Below are 12,481 nucleotides of genomic sequence, written 5' to 3'. Positions count from 1 at the left end.
CGGGCGGCCGGGCCGAGGGTTCCAGAAGTGTGAAGCCTGCCGCCTGCCGAGGCGCTCCCCCGGGAACCCCTCCGAAGGCGGCGGGGGCGGGGCTCCACGGCTGTGCCAGCCAGACGCCCCCGGTACGGTGTGATGCGCTTCCAAGCCCCCTCCCCGGCTTGGTGAGTTTTCTCCGCAGTTCTAGGCCCGCCCCTTTGCGGGCTGGAGCCCAGGCACTGGTGCCTGCGAGGCCTCCTCCCCCAGTCTGAGCTCCTCCGCGCTCTCCAGTCTTGTCTTACCGCTTTATCCTCCCCACTGTGCCAAATTTAGGAGCCCTTTAGCTACTGTGGTCTCCGTCTTTTGTAGCCGAACGTTCCTTAGAGCCCACAGTTAGAAAAGTATTTTGCCCTAAAGTATTTGAGTATCTCCCTCACTACGGGGTGAGGGTTTTAATCCATCTTTAAATGGGAGGATACACAGGCACTGAACTAGGCAACGAAAGTCTAATATTTAAATGGGTAATGATAACTGGCCTTCAACTCACACTCGCTATATGCCAGGCATGTTAAAGTGCTTTGCAACACGTTAACTCAAGAACGATCGTGGAGGGGGCCCTTGGGTGCCTCAGTCGATTAGGCCTCCAGCTCTTGACTCTTGATCTCCGCTGAGGTTTGGATCTTAGGGTCGTGAGTTCCAGCCCCGATGGGTTCCATGCTGGGTGTGGAGACTACTTAAAAAAAAAAAAAAAAAAAAAAAATCCTCGTAATATCCCTGTGAGGAAGGTATTTATTACAGCAAGTACCCTGTCCCTGTTTGTAATCATGCCCACTCTCAGCCCAACAACCCTGCTGGTAGAGGAGGTTCTCAGTAAACGTTTATATGAAAAAAATTGAGTATCCCAGAGTCTGCAAGGACACAGCAGTGGGGAATCTGGTACTTTGTGTTCTTTGTGGGAAAGTTCTTTAGAATAGAGGTATGCCTTCTGACCCCTTGGTCCAGGCTTCCTGCAGGCTGCTCTGACTCTCTTTGTACCTTTCCCCCTAAAAAGCCATCTCCCCCCTTGCCACTCCTGACAATAATTACTCTATACATTGCCCACATCCAAATCCTGCTCATCTACATCCCTCCCTTCTTCTCTCCCCTCCTTGGGCTCTCTTACCCAGGCTCTTTCTGGTCTCAATCACTACAAAGCTTTGTAGCCCTTTCTTTCTTTTTTTTTTTTTTCTTTTTTTTTTTTAAAGATTTTATTCATTTATCTGACAGACAGAGATCACAAGTAGGCAGAGAGGCAGGCAGAGAGAGAGGAGGAAGCGGGCTCCCCGCTGAGCAGAGAGACCCGGGCTCGATCCCAGGACCCTGAGATCATGACCTGAGCTGAAGGCAGAGGCTTAACCTACTGAGCCACCCAGGTGCCCCCTTTGTAGCCCTTTCAAGTTACACGTTTTTCTCTTCAAACACAACCTTCATCAAACCTACCTTTAGCTCTCGGGAGCACTCTAAATGCCTTCCCTTTGCCTGGATTCGGATTTAGCTTTCTTAACAGAAACCTTAAAATCAGGTTCATTCACAGCCTCGGGTAACATCACCCTGGCACACTAACTCTCCACCTGGAAGTCAGGCTCTGGATGGGAAGAAGTGGGGGAGGGGCTGGGAGGGGATCTCCTCTCACCTTACTTCTGAAACTCTGTCACACAAACCTCCTTTTCTGGGCTTTTCCTCACCATCTTTCTCCACCTGTTTTTCCTTCTGAACTTGACTGGTGTTCACTGCTAGGCCTTTTACTCTGTCTCACTTACATGGTCACCCAACTTTTTGTGTGTATTTGGTCCTTTGAGTCTGTGCCTGGGTAAAAGGCAGCTACATTGTGTTGCGTTGTCTACAATGTAGCTGCCTTGCATTGTTTTGTATCTTCCTCCCCACCAAATACGGGACTATGGGGACATACATACAGTAAGTGTTCAGTAAGTTGGTTTTAAGTGTTTGAACAATTTCCTTTAGCAAAGACATTAAAGTAAAAAATAGATCAGCCAAAGCAATTATATCTCTAGGGATCTGAGCAGAAGCAAATGCAAACTGCGCCACAACTCTATTTCTACAACCCAGGGCTCACAGGGACACCAAGAGGAAGGAAAAAAAAAAAGTCCTCACAGTAAAAAAAAAAAAAATTACAAACCATTCCAAAACACATTCCATCATGAAAGTGAATGGGCAAAAGGAGGATTAGTACTCCCAGGAACTAGACATAATAAGGCAATCTGGAAGAGACTATGGGGGGGGGGGGGATGTATTTTCAAATGAAGGCAAAAATAAAGACTAGAAGTACTGCGGAAAAGGACAGTGTGAAAAAAGAACAGGGATATTTGAAAAGAAATCAAACAGATGATTTAGAAATGAGAAGTATTCTTATTGAAATGATTGAATGAAAATCTTGCTCAGGGTTCCCTCTACTAAGCAACCTAGAACTCTTACTTAGAGCTATACTTAAGTACTTATATTTAATAGTACTTAGAACTATAAAGCAGTGAGCTCTGGGCTGGATTAGTGGCCCCCTGTGGTCCCGTGACCATCTGCAATTACTTACCAGGCAGCATTGTGGCTGCCTGCTTTCCTGTCTGTCTCCCTTGTTAGACTGTAAATTCCTTGAGAGCAGGACTGGCGTATTCATGCTGGCACAGATCCCAGCACATGCTAGAAACCTATCAAATGTTTTCTAGAAAATGAATCAATAAGCAAAAATACTTTAAAAAATTGTACAGGGGCATCTGGGTGGCTCAGTTGTTAAGCGTCTGCCTTTGGCTCGGGTTATGACCCCAGGGTCCTGGGATGGAGCCCCTGCTGGGGCGGGGGGGGGGGGAGGGTGGAAGCCTGCCTTTCCCTCTCCCACTCCCCCTGCTTATGTTCCCTCTCTCGCTGTCTGTCTCTGTCAAATAAATAAATAAATAAATACTTTAAGGTAAATAAATAATTATACAAAGTTATTATGGTAGCACCACTTACAGAATGAAAATTTTAGGAAGACCCATATGCCCCAAAGTAGGATCAAATAGCAGAAAATTAACAAGAAATAAAACTGCTGTAGACCTTGAGAATTGCCAAGTATATAAACTACCAATCCCTGGAGTCCTGTGGGGAACTATTGTTACAATGAAAAGAGAATACGAAATACTAAGTACCCATTATTGCAGCTAGGTTGACATCACGCTAACCTGGTTAGGAGTGAATTTGACATGATGCTAAGGTCAGGCCTCACCCGGGGAGGGGCAAGGCACACCGGATACTGGAGAATTTACCCTGCTTTAAAGAAAATGGGGTTGTTCTAGATGTAGGCTCCCTGTTTACTAGTTCTGGGTGAGAACATTCTGGCTGCTGTCTCTGTTCACTCTGGGTATGGGTGGGTGGGGAGCACGGGCCTTCCCTCTGTCAGGGAGCCCTGGGGTTCTGTGCAAAGCAGGTTGGTTACCTTGTTGGTGTAGGGCTGCTTCCACCCAAGGAGTTAGGGGCTTCTAATTAGCTAGTAACCGCCCAGCAGTTCCTGTCAAAGGGGACTCTCTGAATTAGAGGAGCAGAGAAGCATGCTAAGAGAGAGCCACCCAATTCAGGAAACACCTCTTATTCTAAGTATGCCAAAAGAAGTTCCATTATAACTGACAGTCTCAGGAGTTCCAGCATATTGTGCAGGTCACCAGGAATGTATGGGCGTGAGGAATCACAAGCCTTCTGAAGGAAAGGGGGGAGACAACTTTGGGACTAACAGGCCCCAAGGCCTTGGGATGAAATGCGCAAGAGCAAAGAGGGGAATTAGGGCCTCTGCACTGTGGGGAGATAGAGCATCTCATTGAGCTCGTGCTCACACTATTGTCAGAGGATCAAATGCCTTCTTGCTTTGTGCTCTGCCCTTTGTGCTCTGCCTAGGGGAGAAAGGTGCATCTATCTGAATCTTGCAGCCAAAGTAAAAACGTCTATTTAATCCTAAGAGGTGGGGAGAAGTTTCTTCTGCTGTAGTCCATAAAAATCAAACATGATTAGACCCTTGTCCAGAGTTTTGGGTGAATCTGGGGATTAAGATGATATCATCCAGGGGTGCCTGGGTGGCTCAGTCAGTTAAGTGGCTGCCTTCAGCTCAGGTCATGATCCCAGGATCCTAGGATCAAGCCCCAGGTCCTGTTGGCTCCCTGCTTAGCAGGGAGTCTGCTTGTCCCTTTCCCTCTGTCCCTCCTCCTGCTCATGCTCTCTCTCTCTCAAATAAATAAAATCTTTTAAAAAGACAGAGAGAGAGAGAGAGGTGATATCATTCAATGGGAGACTATCCAGGTCTGCCAAGGAAAGAGCTGTTGATACCAGGCAAAGGCACAGATGAACCTCAAAAACATTAATCTGAGTGAAATAATCCAGAAATGAAAGAGCGCCTGCTGTGTGGTTCCATTTACGTATCATTCCTTTTTTTTTTTTTAATTTATTTATTTGACAGAGAGATCACAAGTAGGCAGGGAGGCAGGCAGAGAGAGAGAGGAAGGGAAGCAGGCTCCCCGCAGAGCAGAGAGCCCGATGTGGGGCTCGATCCCAGGACCCTGGGATCATGACCTGAGCTGAAGGTAGAGGCTTTAACCCACTGAGCCACCTAGGTGCCCCCATTTACGTACCATTCTTAACCAGGCAAAATTACTCTGCGGTGATAAAAATCAGAACAGTGGTTACCTATGGGGGAGGAATGGCTGTAAAGAGGCATGAGGAACTTTCTGGGGGGTAGAAACACATTCGTCTCCGTTGGGGTGGTGATTACACACATGGGTGCACTTGGGAAATCTCACCAGGCTGTACTCTTAAAAACTTGGGCATTTTATTGTATGACCATGATTCCTTAATTGAGGAAAAGCTATTTCAGGACTAAGATTCTAGTTTCCTCTTAGTAGGTATCTAGGGGAAGGCACTGTCTGAATGTCAACTGCAGACATTCGTGTGAATCCTTATGTAACTAGAAAGACAACACGACTGACTCCCTTCTCTACTGCTTCCCTACCAGCCCCTGGCAGAGTCTAAATTCTTATATGTAGTAGCATGCTGATCAGTTTGAGAACTGGTCCTCTAGGAAGAAAAAAAAAATTCCAATTTATAGCACCTGCCAATTCATGAGGTGGAAATACTCTCACTGTGACTGATTTCAGGCTGTTAATGTGACATGTCGCTGGGCGTGGAGTTGGGAAGAGATAGGTACGATTGACTGGTGCAAGCCAGCGGGAAGGGACTTCAGCACAGGGCAGCAACAAGCCTTTCTCATGAAGCTTCTGGGGAGCCCCAACAGACCTGAGCGAGCAGCTGTTCAGCATTGTGTAGTTCGGGAACCAGCAATTTCCTCCTACCCTGAATGTGAAGGATGATAGACGCTGCCCCAAAGTGATCATGTGAAATCCTGAGCCCACAGTAACGGGGGTCAGTTTGGGAAGATTTGGCAGGTCAACAACTTTATCACCGGGGTTAGCAACGTGTTGGCAGCATCGGGATTTTTTTCTAAGTGAAAGGATGGGTTATTTCATTTAAAATTCCCGAATTTGGGGTGCCTGGTGGTTCAGTTGTGAAGCATCTGCCTTTGGCTCAGGTCATGATCCCAGGGTCCTGGGTTGGAGCCCCACATCAGACTCCCTGCTCCGCCAGAAGCCTGCTTCTCCCTCTCTAACCCACTGCTTGTGTTCCTTCTCTCGCTGTGTCTCTCTCTGTCAAATAAATAAATAAAATCTTAAAAAAAAAATAAAATAAATGAATAAATTTCCCAAATTTAAATTCTCTTAGGGGAAGAACCAGAACAAAATGGGGCACCAGGAGGCCTGCATTCTATCCTGACGAGAGTTCCTCTTGTAACAGAGGAAAAGCTGTCCTCAGGACAAGCCCAAGGTTACTTGAGTTTGTAAATCCTAGTTGAGACTGTGCCTCCTCTGGTTTGCTCTTTGGTAGCACAGTGTGTGTGTGTCTGTGTGCTGTGGGCTGACGAATATCCATGCATGATCACTGTTGCCCCAGTTGGAGAAAACAGATGCCATTTGGCATCTTGTAGTACATGTGCTCACTCTGGGTGCTCAGCAAGACTTGGCACCTCAAGGGATACCAGAACACAGGCAGGGCATTACCTGGACCCCTGGTAATGCCTGGTTGAACATTAGAATCACTAAAGGAGTTACACACACACACACACACACACACACACACACACACACACACAAAAGTACATAGTCCTCAGCCCAGACAGTTGACTAAGAATCTCTGGGGATGCAGTCTGGAAATTAAAATGTTTTGGGGTGCCTGGGTAGTTCAGTCAGTTAAGCATCTGACTCTTGATTTCAATTCTGGTCATGATCTCGGGAGCGTGGGATCAAGTGAGGGGCCCTGTGCTATAAGCACGCAGCCTGCTTGAAATGCTTTTCCTTTCCCTCTGCCCCTGCCCCTCCCATGTTCACTGGCATGTGCATGCACTCTCTTAAAATAACAAATAAATAAAAAATAAAATAAAATGCTTTGAGAAAGCCATACTGGTGATTCCAGTGTGCACCTTTTCTTTTCTTCAAGAAGCACTATTTAGGGTGACTTTTTCTTGGACTAAAGGAAAAGTCATGTGCAGTGACCAGCGTTCCCTCCTCCGGTTGTAACTCCCATTCCTGCCTGCAGTAAAGGGGTGGGACAGCAAAGGAGGCATGGCTAACCTCACCCCTGCTGCTGGATGGAGGGGAAGATGTATCTGGTCCAGAAGACTGGGGCTGGGGTTCCAGCAGAGGCCAGAGGCAGAGTGAACTTTGGTTCACAGTGCAGGCAGCTGAGCGCCCTAGAGCTTCTGCCCTGTGAGAAATCAAGAGGGACAGAAAGTAAAAATTCCCCTTGATTCTTTCTTTCTTTTTTTTTTTTAAAGATTTTATTTATTTATTTGACAGAGAGATCACAAGTAGATGGAGAGGCAGGCAGAGAGAGAGAGAGGGAAGCAGGCTCCCTGCTGAGCAGAGAGCCCGATGCGGGACTCGATCCCAGGACCCTGAGATCATGACCTGAGCCGAAGGCAGCGGCTTAACCCACTGAGCCACCCAGGCGCCCCCCCTTGATTCTTTCAACCAATATTTATTGAGCACATACTATGTGGCTAGGCATTGTTGTAGATGCTAGGGATATAGCAGTAAGCAAAAGAGACAGAAATGCCTGCCTTTCTACCCTGACATTCTACTGAGGGAGACAGAAACTACACATAGCCAAAAAATCAGTATATGAGAAAGTGAGAAGTGAGGAAAATAAAGCAGGGAAGGGGGACTGGGAATGTGTGATGGGGTTGCAATTTGGGGAGGGTGTGGGAAAGAGGAAAGGCCTTGGTGAGAAGGTGAGGTTAAAGCTGAGAGTTGAGGGAGGTGAGAGGGTGAGCCATGCAGGTATCTATTTGGCAGAAGAGAGGTCTAGGAAGGAAGAATGACAAGTGCAAAGGCCCTGAGGTGAGCATTTGGCAATTATAAAGGCAGAGAGGAGGCCAAGTGCTTAAGCAGAGTAAGAAAGGGAAGAGTGGTGGAAATGAAGTCAGGGAGTTGGGCCTTATAGACCATTGGCTGTGGACTTGGCTATGACTCCCAGTGAGACATAAACTAAATATATCACTAATGTAGACCTGTGGAAGGGAGCCTTCGAAGATAGTGGGGAAACTAAGACGAGAGTAGTGGACGTTCAGCCAGCTCTCTTTCAGATTTGCCCTGTGAGGGCCTGGGGATGATGGTGGTTCACTCCTGTTGGAGCACTCAGAAGAGCACAGGGTGAGGAGACAGAAAGCCAAACCCAGAGAAGGCAGAAGAGTGAGGAAAGAGTATCCTGTACTCTCACAAGACCCCTTCCCACATCCTCAGAGTGTTCTGTGGCCAACTCAGGAGAGATCTGGGGAGGGCTGACCATGCAGCAGGCCCTGTGCTTATTTCTGGGGCACAGAGACAAACAAGCCGATGTCCTGCCCTCTCAGGCTTTTGTAAGGACTAAGGCCTCAGGCAAGCTTTGGGCCTATCCTTTGTCTTCTTTTCCCAGGTTCCTAGGATGGGGGCTCTCTGCTGAAAGGAGGAAGGGAGAAAGCTGGTGGGAAGAAAGGAGGGGATCGTGCTGCCGTTTGATGGGAGAACTGGATCGGAGTGGGCTCCTGCGTGGTGGGTTATGAAATAGCACTCCCGGTAATGTGTAAAAGGGAGCTTAGTAACAGAGCAAGTGCAGTAGTGGGGGGCTCTCACAGGCAGAGAAGAAGTCCCGCTGTTGTGTGGGAAGACCCGAAGAGGTAGCTCATGTCCGGAAGCAGGTTGCGGAAGAAAGGTCGCCGTGGGCAGGGCAGCTGGCTATGCAGGAGCAATTTGTTCTCTTTATTCCCACCCAGAAACCTGTCAGTCCTCTCCAGACTGTTTGAGTTTCTCTGGGCGCTGCGGCAGAGGCCCCAGTGGTCCTCAAGAAAGGCCCACAGCTGTGTGGAGATGAAAGGAGTGACCTGAGCTGTGAGGCCCCACATGCTGGCCGTGTGCTCACACTCCGGGCATATCCTCAGGCGCGGCCTGGCACGGTTCCTGGGTGCTGGCTGTGCCCGGCTGGCTCCCTTCTAGTGCCTCCTGCCCAGATTTGGGACTTGGCTCTGTGGAGGGGACCCCCTCCTCCCCCAGAAACATAATCCCTCCCTCGGCTCCCTCCTAGCCTCCCAGGGGCCTCCCTCCTGCCTCCTGTACCATCGGGTTAGCCCAGCCCCACCTCTCCCTTTTCGTTTCCAGTTTCCCAGGCTGCTTCCCTCCCTGCCCCACCTGATGCCTGCCTCTGGTGACCTTGAGTCCTTCCTGAATAGTGGGGTGCATGCCAGGGCCTGGCACAAACGTTGCCCAATCCCCGAGAATGCCAACTTTGAAACCTGATCGTTCGCATGCTGAAGAAGAAAGAGTTGTTTATGCTGTATGCTGACGTCCTCGCCGGCCACCCACGACAAGGCTGACACAGATTTGCTGTCTGGTCCTCCAGCCACCTTGGCGGCCCTAGGGCAGCCGCTCTGCTTAGCACACGCTGATGGACGTGTTTGCTTTGGTCTCCCCGTGTTCCCCTCGGAGCGATCTACCTCTGCGTAATGACACTGTGAGGCCCGAAAACATGCAGGACTCCCGGACCAGACTGTAGGGGACAGGGGTATACAGCAGGCAAATAGGGGAGGCTTTCTGGGAAAGGTGACGGGCAGGAAGGCAGACAGCCACCTGAGGGCTGGCCCCCACAACCGCTGAAGGGGGCAGGCGGCAGCACGGAGTCCTCCTACAAGAGGGCTTTTGTGGGATTTCCAGCTGAGGGACAAGTGGGAAAATTCTGGCTGTTTGGGAGAGGACAGGGGAGCTGAGTCTTCCTACGAGGGACTTTTGCAGCTTTCTCCCCCTAAATCAAGGACTGGCAACGAAGGGCACTGACACTGCTAGTGTGGCCTCTGCCCTTCCATGCCCCTGACTTGGACAGCCCCCCCACCCTGCACAGGACCTCCCAAAGACCGGTAGTGTGGTAGAGGACAAATCGGGGGGGGGGGGGAAGGGGACTGGGAAGTAGCGTGCATGGGTTGGGGTGGCAAGGCCGCACCAGCCTCAGGAACGGGTTTCAGCTGGCTGCCTGCGTCTTCCCTGGAGCCCCGTCATCCCCACAGCCTGTCACAGGCCATTAAGCTCTCGGTAGGTGCTGTGCTTGACTGAGGCTGGATGCAGGCAGGGGTAGGGGCAAGGGGGAGGCTTGGGAACACACGGCTCTGTCCCCTCCTGGGCCTTGGCTTGCTAAAGATAAATGCTTCCCCCTGGCGTCTTCATTTCCCCCTTGAAAAAGCTATGCCCTCATGCACTGGAGATTTCCTGTGTATGTACATACATATACACAAATACTGCATACATACATACATACATACCCCCCCACACCACACACCACATGCACAAACATATCATGCACACACACACACATCACACACATGCCACATACATGGGGGGCTGTGTGCACACACACGCACACATAGCATCCAGGTCCTAAATTCTGACACTTCTTCCCCAGCAGCCCCTACTCCCCAAATGCCCCCTGCTGCTCCAGGGCTGCTAGTGAGAGCCCCCTTGGATGCCTCCAGACTGCACACAAAGCCCCCCCCCCCTTTTTTTAAAGATTTTATTTATTTATTTGACAGAGAGAGATCACAAGTAGAGAGGCAGGCAGAGAGAGAGGGGGAAGCAGGCTCCCCGCTGAGCAGAGAGAACCCGATGCGGGGCTTGATCCCAGGACCCTGAGACCACAACCTGAGCTGAAGGCAGAGGCTTTAACCCACTGAGCCACCCAGGTGCCCCCACAAAGCCCTTTTTGCAGCCCAGGGCAGAGCTGTTGAGACAGTCAGCCACGTGACTGCCCAGCCCAGCAGTTCCCGCTTGGGTATCCCTCCCTGCCTGTGTCCCTCCAACTTTCCCCCTATTTGGGCTGCAGGGGAATGAGCTCAACCAGCCTCCTTAGGGCTTGAAAGCAGAGGAGAGAAAGCATGAGACTTACTCATGCCAAGGACCACAAGAGCCCTGAAGCGGAGAGGTCGCCCCCACTCAGAGGGAGACATGTTCATGCCCAGAGGCTCAGGGACTCCCCTGCTTAAAACTCTGTACCCACTCCCCTTGGTTCACAAGCATCTCAGCTCAGCAGAAAAAGCCTGCCAAGGCCAGACCCCCAGGCTTGCTTCAGCCTGTGTCCCTCCATTCCCTGGCTCCAGGACTCTCAGATGTGCTGGACTATTTGCTCTTCTTCCCCATCTAGCCTTGGTCTCTCAAGTCTGCACCCCTTTCCTTTGTATATGCTGTGCCTTCTGTTTCTTTTTAATATTTTATTTATTTATTTGAGAGAGAGAGAAAGAGAGAGAGAGAGAGCATGAGCAGCGGGGAGGGGAAGAGGGAGAGGGACAAGCAGACTCCCCACTGAATGGAGAGCCTAACAGGGGCTCCATCCCAGGACCCTGAGATCATGACCTGAGCCGAAGGCAGAGGCTTAACCCACTGAGCCCCCGGGTGTTTCTATTCTTTGTTTTGAATGCCTTTTCCTACCTTGTCCACCTGGAGAATTAATTCATCCTTCACCCTTCAGTTTGCCTCTGCCAGGAAGACTTCCTTCATAGTACCCATTATTCTCTACAGACTTTGATGCCCCTTCTTTGGAACCCTCGTTCAGAGCATTTCCCACATCATATTTTAGTGGTTAACAGGCCCATCTTCCTAATTAAACTATGAGATAAGGGGCAAGGGACTGAGTTTCATCTATAACTTCAAGCCTAATGCTGACACACAATAGGTGCTCAAGAAATACTTGGTAACTGCGTGGGTGCCTTAATGACGTGGGGAAGAAGACATCAAAGTAAACAGAGAGGCATACCAGGTCTCTCAGGAGGAAAAGGAATGCCAATGGTAGGTAGCAAGGAAGGCTTCCTGGATGAAGTGAACAGGCTGTTTCCAGGGAAAAGGAACTGATTGGTCAAGGCAGCGGGTAACCATAGCAAAGGTCTTCGGTCAAGAGCAAGAATGTTGGGGCACCTGGGTGGCTCAGTCATCAAGCAGCTGCCTTTGGCTCAGTTCATGATCCCATGGTCCTGGGATCGAGCCCTGTATTGGGCTCCCTGCTTCTCCCTCACCAACCCCCCTGGTGTTTCCTTTCTCGCTGTATCTCTCTCTGTCCAATAAATAAATAAAATCTGTTAGAAAAAAAAAAAGAGCAAGAATGTTTGTAGCCCTTACACGTTACTCTCCCATTTAATGTGCACACCCACCATGTGAGGGTGACTCTGTCATGATCTCCATTCCACACATGAGGAGAAGTGGAGCTCAGTTACTGGCCTTTGCAAAGCAAATAGGTCGGATTTGACAAAAGAAGCAGAGCAACGAGGAGTGATAGAGAGTGTGGGATTTGACCTTCTACCCAGGGAAGCTACTTAAAGAGCTTTTTAAGCTCTTTAAGCCTTTCTTTTTATTTTTTGACAGAGAGGGTGGAGTGGGAGAAGGGCAGAGGGAGAAAGAAAATCCCAGGCGGGCTCCATGCCCAGCGGGAGCCCAACCTGGGGCTCGATCCCATGACCCTGAGATCATGACCTGAGCCGAAATCAGGAGTTGGACACTTAACCAACTGAGCCACCCAGGCACCCCAGGGCAGCTCCTTAAAGAATCCATGCCTCTGAGTGAGTCTAAGCTCCTCAGGCGGGCAGTGGGGGCGGGGGGTGGGTGTGAAATGGGGGGAGCAATAATGAACTGAACCAGTGAAAAAGCGCCGGGGGTCTGCAGGAAGGGCAGGCTGCCACCTCCAAGCCACCAACCTCGACGACCCAGGTGACCTGCAGGAGCAGCCGGCACCATTGGTCCTAGAGCTAACCAGCTAGCTGTCCCGGGAGCTGGACAGGCTGAGGGACCTGGGTGGAGAACCCAGACCCCCTTCAACAAGTGTGAGCTACACTGGCATGGCCTCGGGAGCGAGCACAGTGGCCGCAGCAACCTCCTGGATC

The sequence above is a fragment of the Lutra lutra genome, chromosome 6 (assembly GCF_902655055.1).
Source record: "Lutra lutra chromosome 6, mLutLut1.2, whole genome shotgun sequence".
Classification (NCBI taxonomy): domain Eukaryota; kingdom Metazoa; phylum Chordata; class Mammalia; order Carnivora; family Mustelidae; genus Lutra; species Lutra lutra.
The sequence above is the reverse complement of the archived record's forward strand: the minus strand, read 5'-3'. Positions refer to the sequence as shown.